Genomic DNA, 12421 nt, shown 5'->3' with positions numbered 1-12421 from the left:
GGCATTGGAGCCATTCTGTCGCAACGTCACGGGCACCCAGCAAAACTTTACCCATGTGCATACTTTTCCCGGAAGCTTAACTCAGCGGAGCGCAACTACGATGTGGGGGATAGAGAGCTTCTCGAGATGAAATCCGCTCTTGAGGAGTGGCGGCATTGGCTGGAGGGGGCAAAATTCCCGTTCACTATCCTGACTGACCACAGAAACCTTGAATACATCCAGTCCGCCAAACGTCTTAACTCACGACAAGCTAGATGGTCTCTGTTTTTCTCCAGATTTGATTTTAAGGTTACGTATCGCCCAGGCTCTAAGAACACTAAAGCAGATGCCCTATCCAGGCAGTTCGAGAACACCCCCTGCGAATTCTCCCGAGACCCCATTCTACCATCAGCTCGTATTGTGGCTCCAGTCCAGTGGGACATCATGACTGAGATCTCGGAGGCACAACTCTCTGAACCATCTCCCCCAGCATGCCCACCCAACCGAACTTATGTGCCTCAAGCATTAAGACCAAGAGTTCTCCATTGGGTTCATGATACCCCAGCGCCGGTCATCCAGGCATCACAGCCACCTTCAGCTAGTCAACAACCGTTTCTGGTGGCCAACCATACGCTCGGACACCATCCACTTCGTACAACAGTGCGAAACATGCAACATCTCTAAAACCTCTCATCAACGCCCAGCAGGACTCCTACAACCCCTACCCATACCGGAAAGACCATGGTCTCATATTGCAATTGACTTTGTAACTGATCTACCGGTCTCCAATTCCTTTACTACGGTGCTCACGGTTGTTGACCGGTTTTCGAAGTCTTGCAGGTTCATACCTTTGCCGAAATTACCCCACAGCCTGGGAAACTGCTGAGGTGCTTTTACAGCAAGTGTTCCGCTTCTATGGCTTACCCGAAGACATTGTATCTGACCGGGGCCCACAGTTCACCTCTCGAGTCTGGCAAGCCTTCTGTTCTCAACTTAACATTAATGTGAGTCTAACGTCAGGTTATCACCCCCAATCCAATGGTCAAGCTGAACGCATGAACCAAGAACTATCTCAATTTCTACGGAATTACTGTCATGACAACCAACACGATTGGAGCCGATATCTCGTCTGGGCTGAGTATGCTCAGAACTCACTGAGAAAGCAATCTACCGGGCTGACTCCTTTTCAATGCGTACTGGGCTTTCAACCTCCACTATTTCCCTGGTCTGGAGAACCCTCAGCACTACCCGCAATCGACTCATGGCTGCAAAGGAGTGAGGAAGTTTGGAATTCTGCTCACGTCCATCTCCGAGGAGCAGTCAGGAGGTTCCAACAACAAGCCGACCGCCATCGCCGAGAGGGGCCTGAGTACTCACGGGTGACTGGGTCTGGCTATCGACCGGGACTCCGCCGCCGACTACCATGCAAGAAGTTAAGTCCAAGGTACGTGGGTCCTTTCAAAATCATTGCGCAAATCACGCCAGTTTCTTATCGTCTTGATCTCCTGCTAACCACCAGACGCTTCTACTTTCCACGTCTCACTGCTGAAACCCGCCGGTGCCCGGGAGGAGAGAGGGACCAGGATGAGGTTGTTGCCGAAGACGCCTCCCTAATCATCGATGGCGAGGAGGCCTACCAGGTTCGGGAGATCCTGGATTCGGCGACGAGGCAGGAGCTGCAGTACTTAATAGACTGGGAGGGCTATGGACCCGAAGAAAGGTCTTGGATACCGTCTCGAGACATTCTCGATCCTGCACTCGTTGCCACCTTTCACCAGGACCACCCCGACAAACCTGCTCCCAGACCCCATGGAAGACCCCGGCGTCGAATCACCCCTCGTTTCCGGAGCCGCTCGCAGGGGGGGGGCTCTGTTACGAACAGCACCTCTGTGGCTCTCTCCGACCACCACCGGAGGGAGCCCTCACCAGAGTATTGATCTCTAAGGACTCAGTTTCACACAACCCCGTGCCTTGGACTGATTAGCACCGCCAGGTGTTCTCATTCCGCCACCCTTTATAATGAACTTTCCATCCACCACTCGTTGCGAAGTCTTGTTTGTCACCACAACAATTCCGAGCGTTTATCCTTGTGTTTGTTTACCTGTTACCGACCTCGACCTTGTTTGTTCTACGATTGATATCTGCCTGCCTACCGACCTTCTGCCTGTTATTGTTTACGTCTCTTGATTCCTTTGTATATCGCTGTTCGCTCCTGTTTGACCCTGCCTGTCCGACTACCTAATAAAGTCTGTCGCAAATGGATCCCCCTGTCTTCGACCAGTCATTACACTAGTACTATTGTGTGTAATGTCGCTATAATTTTATACTACAGTAGAAAAATCTGACAAGGACGGAAATGAAATCGTGATTGAAAAAGCAGAAAGAGGAAACGTCTCTGTCTCTGTGTTTTCCAGACTTGCCTTTTCATAGCAAAAGGGAAATGTGAAAGGTTATAAAAAAGCTGCCCACTGTCCTCATCTGATGAATGGCACTGTTTTCTTGCCTCCATCTCTCTGATTAAAAATGCTATTACAAAACAAAAGGAGTAAAATTTGCCCACTGTCCTCCTCCAAGGTATATATAAAAACGAGTCCCTAGCTTTCCTCTTCTACAAGAGCAAGCCAAAAATGATTATCTTTCTTAGTATTTGTGTTTTGTTTGTAACATGAACATTAAAAGGATAATACAATTTTGTGAAATACAAGTGTATGCGTGTGTGCACATGTTTGCAATACTGTCCCAACGAAGACGAAATGCACATTTATGAGCTAAGTGTGCAAAATATAATTAACTTATGTCACTAAAGAGTTAAAGAGAAGGAAGCAGGTACTCACTCAGCGTCCCAACGGCTCCTTTGTGAGATGTTCTGAGAAGCTAAGAACGTTCTGAACGTTTAGGTTTTCTTTCACTTACTCTTAAAGCTTACTTGGGGTTTAAATCATGCACCAACAAGACGAAAGGGTGGGACACGTCAAGCAGCCCCGCCCCTTTTAAAAATAGCCAATAGCGTTTGGATTGTATCTGCTCTGGCCAGAGCTCGCTAAAACCACATTTGCAGCCACAGTAGAATAGATTTCCCCTAGATTCAAAATGAAACTCACAAAACAGAAGTGATCATAATCATGCTGAGGCATGTGATTCGGTCTCATAATAATAATATAAATTTATAATATAAATTTAGGACAGCTTAACTTAACAAAATTATAGAATTTTCTTTTAAGCCAAAAGTCATTAGGATATTGACTAAAGATCATGATTCATGAAGCTATTTTTGTAAGCTATTTGAAGCTATTTTTAGAAGAATTTGAAGGTGATTTTCTGATTTTTGGCACCCTCAGATTCCAGATAGATTTGATTTTGGCAGATAAAATCTTGCTTTAACCTTTCTTTTGTATTTTAACATTTAGTTTTTAATATCGCGTAAGTCAACTCAGAGTTCAAGTTTGGTGAAGTTGGTTGAACGTTCTTATTGAAACGGGCCCCAGCTTGTTTATCCTCAAACCGTCGGCCCTTGAGTATGTATCTGTGAGCTCGTATGCATGTATTTTATGTAATCGATGTAAACCTTTGCGTTGGAAATTGTGCTGTACTGAGGAAACAAGCACTGAATCCTCCGTGTGCTACATGTAAGTGCTTTTTCTGTTCAACAGTTGTTCATGTTATCAGTTGTTATGTTCATCCTCCTGTTGGGAGTTTTTTTAATTTCAGTTTTTGTGAGAGAGCTTCTGGACTTGGCAGATGGCTTGGGTTTTTATTACTTTGCGCTGTCAGTGTAACGGGTACCGCAGCGGCAGAACCACGTCAGCAGATAAAGTTCCTGAAATACAGGAGAATAATCAGGAGACAGGGCAACAGCGTGTCGAGTGCTCAGAATTCTCTGCAGTTATGTTTTATTTCACAGTTCACAATAACACATTTCGTTCTTTAAACCGTTTTTATATTCAATGCAATGTCTTGTAACATTATGTAAATACTTACTTTCATTCTCAAAATGCATAATAAACTATACAGCATACCTCTTTCACCAATTCTTTGTTTAACATGAAACACATCATACCTGGTATATTACCATTTTGTTTAACTTGTTTTAAGCAAATTAACATGCTTTTATCATCAGTACACAACATTCATTACTCAACTGCATTACTCTTCAACACTCGTTTCTACTTTTTCATATAGTTATAACTTAATATACATCTCAAATAACCTATACGTTAACATTTTAACACGTGCTACACCTAAAATGGTGGATTCACGAGGCAACTTAACTAGCCCCTAACACCTGTATACTAGTATACACCCACGTGAATAACTAGAGAAACTTACACGTGGCCACAACAGAAATACATAAATTTAACATTCAGACAAATATTATATTAACTCAGATATCAAATAAAGGAATATTATAGAACGACTAAAGGAATGTTTAGAATGACTCTCAGCACATTTCGTGAAGATTACATTACTCGTGGAAAACGGTATTGAAACTCGGCTGAACAGTGATAAAACTTTACCTCACATAACCAACTACCTGGCCAGCATAGTTAGTTAAAGTCCCTCTTTTGTTTTATCATATTTTTGTGATGTATGCACATTACCAACCTGAAATACAGGAGAATAATCAGGAGACAGGGCAACAGCGTGTCGAGTGCTCAGAATTCTCTGCAGTTATGTTTCAGTCCACGAAGAAGAAACAGAGAATCACTATGCGACCACACCCCCCCTGCTGGCCCTAGCGTGCATCACAATAAGCTTGCGATAACTACACATTATAAGCATGTGAAATAAAACACATTTCAAGGTATTGAAAAAAAATATAAACATATATATAATATGTAAAAGTTCAATGCCATTTTTTTACACCACACAATTGTAACACTTTTGTGGACGCACACACTCCCGGCAAAAGAAATGGGTCCCACCATTTTTCATTTCACATTTACTACTGTAACTTAATGTTCACTCTCTTTGCTACCTTTGCTCAACAAGCAAGAGATACGGGATATATATATGGTGGTGGAGTATAAGAATATTGTGTGTGAGTGAAAGGGGATAAAGGGCTGGGTATGGACTCAGATGGGAAGGAGGTGTTGTATAGGGAACAAGCGAGTGCTGAGTAACATGAGGCCAACTGTATGCTAGTGAAGGCAACGTAACATTTACAGAGCTGACGGTAGCTGGTGTTGTCAGTGTAGGCTGGCCTAGGCTTCCATATGTTAGGATCCTTCTAGGTTGTCTGTCTCGACTTGACCTTCTGACCGCTGAATGTTCGTCTGACTCTGGATGGATGAAGGCTTCCTCCTCATGAGTAGGCCCTGAAGTCTCCTCACTTCCATCTTCCTCCTCAGGTTCAGCAACCACCGGTTCATGTTCCTCGATGGATTCCCTTTCCCTGTTTCCATCATCGCACCAGGTTCAGATCAGGCGTGTACTCAGGTATAACCGTTTCCTCCCTTACAGATACCGGGTAAGACATCTTGAACTGGAGGTAGGTTGTTGGAGTTGGATTGCAGCAGGTCTGTCCGGTATCCTTTCTGTTGGTACCCTTAACCAGTAACAGGGTCCACTGGAGTCATCCTCAGACCCTGAATCAGATTCTTCCTGCGAGACCACAGGATCAGTATGATGAACCAGAGCTCCACCTTTTCTTCTTTTCTCAGAGGCTGACATGGTAAGGTTTGAGGGAGCTTCCACAGGAAGGTCATTCACTAATAGTAACAGGTTATGTGCAACGTTCTTGTCTTTTGTTTGTCCCCTTTCTCTGAGTACACTACATACACTGGGTTCTCAGCAAGCTGTTCTTTTACGATGTAGATAGATTTTTCCCAGTAAGATCTTAATTTTCCTGGCCCTCCACGCTCACTGAGGTTTCTAACTAGAACCCGGTCGCCAGGCTGTAACACAACACCTCTCACCTTTCTATCATAGAGTACTTTGCCCTTTGCACTGGCTTGCTTACTATTCTCGCTGGCAATTCGGGTAGGCTTCTGACATTTGAGTTGCCCACTTCTTCGCATATCCTTTTGGGGTGTCCTGCTCCAAATCGTCTACCAGCCCAAACAGTAAGTCAATTGGCAGGCGAGGGTGGCGGCCATATAGAAGAAAGAATGGAGAGAAGCCTGTTGACTCATGACGAGTACAATTGTATGCATGTACAACTTGGGGAATCTTATCTTTCCACTGTTCTTTCTCTTTGTCAGTCAGGGTTCTTAACATCTGGAGTATAGTGCGATTAAACCGCTCAGCTGGATTACCTTGCGGGTGGTATGGCGATGTTCTTGAGTGGCTAATCCCTGACAACTTTCTGAGTGTGTGGAAGAGTGTATTCTCAAATTCACGGCCTTGGTCATGATGTAATTTCGATGGATATCCAAAGCGTGGTATGAAATCATTGAAAATACGCTCAGCTGCTGTCTTGCCGCTCTTATTCTTTGTGGGATAAGCTTGCGCAAACCTCGTAAAATGGTCAACTACTACAAGGATATACTCATAGCCACCACGGCTGGTCTCCAGATGCAAGAAGTCTATGCACACTAACTCTAGAGGTGAGCTAGAAGTGATGCTACTCATTGGGGCTCTCACATGAGTAACTGGCTTTTTTGACTTTATGCATGGGCATCTTTTGTGATATAGTCCTCAATATCTTTGGCCATAAAGGCCAATAGAACCTTTCTCTCGCTAGGTTCAGGACTCTTTCTGTTCCGACATGAGCCATTTCATTGTGCAGTTTTTTAACACAAGATCTCTGTACTTGGCGTGGAAGTACCAACTGTTTTCTCTCTTTGGTAAGTCTGAACAAGAGATCACTTTCGAGACCAAGTTTTCCCCATTCATGAAATAATCTTTTGGCTCCCACTTGCTCGCTTACGTATTTCATCAGTAAGGAGTGAACCTGCTTCCTTTAGCCTTATGACTTCACCAATGGAGTCGTCTTCTCTCTGTGCCTGTACCAGCTCATCGTGGCTAATGGTGACCAACTGATCAAGGGAATGGTTAGGTGAAACATGAGATGAGATTTTAAGAGCAGTGACCCAGGCCACATCTTTCTGCTTAGCCACTCTACTTCCATCCCAGACAGCACAAACCACATCGCTTGGGAATTCCTCTGTACAAGACTTTGTGTAACTGTCAATGTCCAGTGGGAGACGTGACAATGTGTCAGCATCTGCATTGGACTTTCCAGGCCTGTATTTGATGTCAAATCTAAAATCGGAAAGTTCCCCAACCCATCTATGGCCTACTGCATTGAGTTTAGCCGTACTCATGACATAGGTTAATGGATTGTTGTCAGTATATACGGTGAAGTAAGGGCGAGAACAAGTAGTCTCTGAACTTCTCACACACCGCCCACTTCAGCGCAAGAAACTCCAATTTCCCACTGTGTAGATGATAATTACGCTCAGCCGGTGTGAGCGTTCTCGACCCGTATCCAATGACTTTTCAACTTGCCCCTTGGTCTTGATATAGGATGGCACCAAGCCCTTGGTCTGAAGCATCTGTATGTAATACAAAAAGGTAGATTAAAGTCTGGGTAAGCTAACACTGGAGGACTAACAAGCAAATTAATGAGCTGTTCCAGTGCTTTTTGGTGGATTGGCATCCAGTTCACGGGTGTCCGTGATGCCATTTGTGGTCCCTTGCTTTTACCACTCAGTGGAGTTGCTGCTTCTCTCTTACCTTGGAGTAACTCGTGAGATTGGCTTGGCTATTCGTGAAAAGTCTTGAATATAAGAACGATAATAGCCCAGAAATCCTGTCAGCTTTCTCACGTCTCCGGCTGTCTTTGGGGTCTTGCTGGCTAGCAAACGCACTGCATCCAGGTCCTTAGGATCAATCCTCACCCCCTGAGCTGACACGAGGCGGCCAACATACCTGACTTCCAATCGAAAGAACTCACATTTTTCCGGCCTTAGCTTCACCCCATGTTTCTGCAGTGCCTGTAAGACTTTTCCGAACTCCTTCTACGTGTTCCTCGAAGGTTTTGCATAACAGAGGACATCATCCAGATATGGGATGCAACACTCATCACGCAGGGTACCTAGCATTTCCTCCATGCTCCTCTGGAAGGAAGGCTGGGGCGTTTGATAGGCCAAATGGGATTCTCACCCATTCATACAGCCCCCAGGGGGTGGTGAAAGCTGTGACATGTCTAGAGTCCTTGGCAATAAAACCCTGATGATAGGCTTTACCTTGATCAAGTATGCTGAACCAAGTATAGCCACCCAGGAATCTGTCAGATCCTGTATCCTGGGCAAAGGATGTCTATCGGGATTGTTTTTTGGTTCAAAAGACGATAATCAATACAGAGGCGGAGCGTCCCATCTTTCTTTCGGACACAAACCACTGGTGAAGCATAGGAGGATTTTGATTTGACAATCCAGCCTCTCATTAACAGGTCCTGTATATACTCTTTGACCTCTTTAAATAGGGGTTTTGGGACAGTGACATATGGGCTCTGCACTGGAATCTCATCTTTCAGTGTGATCGACATCCGTAAGCTAGGGATACAGCCAATATCTTGACTATCCTTGGCAAACGCAGCTGACTCTTCAAATAGCATCTTCTTCACCTTTCCTTGCTGGTCATCGTTAAGGTGACTGAGGTTCACTGGAGGGTGCCACAAAGCTGAGCAGGGCACAGTATCTGCCAATGGGGCAGCACTGACTACTACTCTTGTCTTGGAGCTCTCCGGTGAGCCTGCTTCAATCACCTTCGCCACCGCCTGTACACTACCCAGTGCTGTCCTTCTCGGTATAGTAATAGAGTGTTTTGTGCTATTCTTGACCGGGACAGTGACATAAGGTTTCTTGGCACACTGTACTTTCAACAGACCCTCCTCTATCCCTAACTCTGTCAGCAGGGCACTGTTTTCATCCGGTTCAAAAAGAGGGGCTCTGACTGATCAACAGCGGATGAGACAAGGCACTTTATCCAGGCCACCTTCCCAGATGGAATCACTGTGTCACGATTACCCGACGCGCAGACGTTCCTGCCGCACAGATGCTTTGCCAGCCTGAATGAAACTGACTAGCAGCGAAGCTTTCTCAGGTGTATTGACATCGAATCAGACAAAAGATGGCTAATAGTTGGAATGAGTTCAGCTGGCTGACCCTGGATAACTGCCTCTAACACATTGAACCCCAGTAGTGGCTGGTCAAGGGGGATGCTACACACAAGGAAAGGTACTATAATGGGCTCGCTGAGACTGCCCTTTTCAAAACTGACGGTGATAATGACCCAGCCGTCGAAAGGGAGAACATCCCCATTCACTGCATGGACCTCCAGCTCCTCCTTGTCGTCAAACATCTCACCTAGGGGCCTCAGTGGTGTGTCTGGTAAGTATCTTCTCTTCCAGCCTCTGTCAATCATGCTCACCTGAGCTCCTGTATCTAGCAGCGCCATGGTTATTAAGCTATCGAGATTGCACCGAACCAGAGCTTTAGCTCCTATAAAGTTAGCTAGACGCCTGCTCTCCTGGAGTGGGTAGGGAAAGGGTGGATTGAGGCAGTGTTTGCTCATTGAAGTCTTTCGAGCTTGGGTCATTACACCTCGCTTTGTCTTCTTGGTTTGTACTGTGTTGCACTGAGCAGTGTGGTGTGAGCCTACTTGGGACAGATGATGGGGTCCGGTCACTGATTGTCCCGCGGCAGGGACCGGCTCCAGTTTTCCTGGTGCTGAGGCTTCTTTAAGCAACCCACCGCCCTGTGGCCCTCTTCACCACAGATGAAGCAATGGAGACAACCAGAGCGGTTAAGTTCAAGACATCTAGTACAGCTGTACTTCTTCTTCTGGCCTACTTGCACTGGGCAGTTGTGGCATGGCACTGGTTGCTGGGCCCGCTGCAGTTGTTCAACTTTACTCATTAACTTCTCCACTTTCTCTGTCAGCTCTTGGAGGGGATCATCCTTAGGCTTTCTGTCTACATTCGCTTTCTTTGCACTGCTGTCATCTTGCACTGCAGCCACTTTGACTCCTGCACCATGGACATTTACAGCTTTTTTGTCGCACAACTGTCCCCAGACGTCGTTGTCTTTCATTTTCAGCGTTTGTTATTTTCATAATTTGCTTTAGGATCATCTCATCTGACACGTTGCCATCTGAAAGCAGTGGTTTAAGCTCTCGACGTATGTCGTCATGTTTGTGGGTGAGGCCCTGATATATTGTGTGAAGAAACATGTCTTGTACTGTTGTTGGATTGTATTTCACTTCAGAGTCTGCATATTTAGAGGCAAAGAGAATTTTTGCTTGAGGCCTATGATCCGGTACAAGAACTGTTGTGGTGTTTCACTGTCATTCTGTTTCAGTGCACATGAGCTCTTGGAACAATTCAGTGTTACTTCGCCCCAAGTGGGACTGCAAGAACCCTTTTAGCTCCTCTATAGTTAAATCATCTTTGTGCATGAGCATATCTTTAAAGTTTCCGGATTTAATGACTTTGAGAACACCCTCAGGATTTCAGCCTCACTAAATCGCTCTTTCATACCATCATCGATCTGCCTACAGATGTTGTTGTAACTTATGTCTGAACTCTGGTCACCTATTTGTCCACCTTGAACCTTAAACTCTCTGCGAAGCAGTGAAAGGTCACGAAGAGGAACCTCTCTGTCTTGTGTTTTAGGATGCTCTTGTTCTGGCATGTTGTTGGTGTGTGTGTGATCAGGTATTGTGGGGGCAAGGTTGGTGTGAATGTAACTGGATGAGTCGATGTGGGGCCATGAATGTACTGTAATACCTTGTTACTTAATTCAGCATAGCTAGACAGCATTCTCTGTAACTCTGATTCAGTGTTCTGGGTAGCCTTGCAATCAGTGTTAAGAGGTGTAGTGCTGGGCCCAACTATGTGTGTTGTGTTAAGTGTACTGATATCTACATTCTCATTTACAACCTTAGATGCACTTTCCTCTGTATTTTGTTTAGGTGAAACAACGTGACTCTGAATGATATTGTTCACAGTATCATCAAGCTGCATTAAAACTGCCATACCTGAATCCTCAGACTCTACCAGTGTATCATCATTCATGAAAGCTAGGATATACTCGAAGCAACTCTCTTCATCATCAACCTGAAACATAGATGCATCCTTCCCGACACAGGACCAATGCTCTTGGCCAATTGGAAAAGTTCATCAGCTGTCAGCACGAGCAGGTTCTTCTTGATCGTCCACACCAAGCTCTTCCTCTCCCGATCTGCCATGATGTCTTCTCCTCTTCCTCACAAGTGGTTCTGTTCAGGTATCTTGTCCCCGGTCCGTCCTGGCTTTCCTCTGCTGATCTCAGCTTCTCATCAGTCACCGTTGTTCAAATATGGCTAAACCAGAGTCTGCCCATCAGAGCTGTGTACTGCGTCGTTTCCCCGTAATCATCAGGCACGGAGCTGGAATCGAGTCTTTGCCAAATGGCTTAAGCTGAAAAGGCTACTTCAGCTGTCGATGTTTGGCTGTCCTCATCGCCTGCGCAACTGTTGCCGTACCCCCGTACGGGCCACCAAAAATCTGTAACGGGTACCGCAGCGGCAGAACCACGTCAGCAGATAAAGTTCCTGAAATACAGGAGAATAATCAGGAGACAGGGCAACAGCGTGTCGAGTGCTCAGAATTCTCTGCAGTTATGTTTTATTTCACAGTTCACAATAACACATTTCGTTCTTTAAACCGTTTTTATATTCAATGCAATGTCTTGTAACATTATGTAAATACTTACTTTCATTCTCAAAATGCATAATAAACTATACAGCATACCTCTTTCACCAATTCTTTGTTTAACATGAAACACATCATACCTGGTATATTACCATTTTGTTTAACTTGTTTTAAGCAAATTAACATGCTTTTATCATCAGTACACAACATTCATTACTCAACTGCATTACTCTTCAACACTCGTTTCTACTTTTTCATATAGTTATAACTTAATATACATCTCAAATAACCTATACGTTAACATTTTAACACGTGCTACACCTAAAATGGTGGATTCACGAGGCAACTTAACTAGCCCCTAACACCTGTATACTAAGTATACACCCACGTGAATAACTAGAGAAACTTACACGTGGCCACAACAGAAATACATAAATTTAACATTCAGACAAATATTATATTAACTCAGATATCAAATAAAGGAATATTATAGAACGACTAAAGGAATGTTTAGAATGACTCCGCACATTTCGTGAAGATTACATTACTCGTGAAAACGGTATTGAAACTCGGCTGAACAGTGATAAAACTTTACCTCACATAACCAACTACCTGGCCAGCATAGTTAGTTAAAGTCCCTCTTTTGTTTTATCATATTTTTGTGATGTATGCACATTACCAACCTGAAATACAGGAGAATAATCAGGAGACAGGGCAACAGCGTGTCGAGTGCTCAGAATTCTCTGCAGTTATGTTTCAGTCCACGAAGAAGAAACAGAGAATCACTATGCGACCACACCCCCC

This window comes from Puntigrus tetrazona, chromosome 7 (genome assembly GCF_018831695.1).
Source record: "Puntigrus tetrazona isolate hp1 chromosome 7, ASM1883169v1, whole genome shotgun sequence".
NCBI classification, from domain to species: Eukaryota; Metazoa; Chordata; class Actinopteri; order Cypriniformes; family Cyprinidae; genus Puntigrus; species Puntigrus tetrazona.
This window is presented reverse-complemented; position numbering follows the sequence as displayed.